The sequence below is a fragment of the Arachis ipaensis genome, chromosome B2 (assembly GCF_059453495.1).
Source record: "Arachis ipaensis isolate K30076 ecotype BB chromosome B2, ASM5945349v1, whole genome shotgun sequence".
NCBI lineage: Eukaryota > Viridiplantae > Streptophyta > Magnoliopsida > Fabales > Fabaceae > Arachis > Arachis ipaensis.
The window spans coordinates 41,830,987-41,832,098 of NC_142437.1; the positions used below are offsets into that span (position 1 = coordinate 41,830,987).

At 43.5% G+C, this 1,112-nt stretch overlaps 1 non-coding gene across 1 annotated transcript; it reads left to right on the top strand.

The window, feature by feature from the left end:
• Positions 1-670: 670 nt before the first annotated feature.
• LOC148573744 (small nucleolar RNA R71) lies at positions 671-774 on the top strand. Its single transcript, XR_015905571.1, has one exon. It is a non-coding gene; the product is annotated as a small nucleolar RNA R71 (small nucleolar RNA).
• Positions 775-1,112: the final 338 nt, after the last annotated feature.

Consider the following 1,112-nt stretch of genomic DNA (forward strand, 5'->3'; position numbering starts at 1 on the left):
AGATACAGAAGAATGAGTAAATTGAGAGGGTTGCTGCTGATTGTTCGGTGGTCCTTGGTTTTGCCTTAGGTGAGGTGCTCGGTAAGGTTGATTTTGCTGCCTGTTGTTGTTATTATTCCACCTCTGATTTCCCTGATTATCTCTGCCTCCCCTATTATTGTTGTCCCTCCAATTTTGGTTTGAATTGTCCTGCCATCCATGGTTATTATTTCCACTTTGATTGTACTCTTGGTTGGGGCGTTCATAGAAGTTGTGAGTGGATGCCACCATGTTGTCTTCTTGTTGGAGCTGCGGGCATTCATCAGTGTAATGGCTGTAATCAGCACAAATTCTGCAAATTCTTTGTGGAACTAGTTGTTGGTTTTGCTGCAGTTGAGTTTGCTGAGCTTGTTGATTCAACTGCATTTGCTTCAGCAGGTTGGTCATCTCACAGATGCTTTGATTTAGAGCAGCAGTCTCTATGCCAGAAGATACTTCTGCAACGGCTTTTGAACGGCCTTGCTTCTGTCTGTGGTTCCGAGTAGATTCAGCTAAATCACTGATCAATTGCCAAGCTTCATCAGTGGTCTTGTACTTCTTCATAGACCCATTGCTGGCACTTTCCAAAGTGGCCTTATCTTGGGGCCTCATACCTTGTGTGATATAGCTGAGTAGCACGATCTTGTCAATCATGTGGTGGGGGCATGCTTCCAAAAGATTATTGAAGCGCTCCCAGTATTCAAAGAAAGTCTCATTGTCATCCTGAACAATTGTAGAGATATCCTTCCTCAATTTATCAGTAACTTCAGATGGGAAGAATTTCTCCAGGAACTCCTTTCTGAGTGTATCCCAGTTGGATACATTTGCTATAGATTGAGTGTAGTACCACTCTCTTGCTTTTCCCTCAAGAGAGAACAGAAAAGCTTTCAGCAGAATTGAAGTTTCACCAGTGCCATCACGCCTGACAGTAGAACAGGCTGCCTGGAAATCTCTCAAGTGCTTGATAGGCTCTTGAGCAGGTAGGCCATGAAACTTGGGCATCAAATTTAGCAGTGCAGTCTTTATTTCAAAATCCGTAGCTACCGCTGGATGATGCGCTTGAAATGGTTGCATTGTAAAATTAGGAGCTCCTT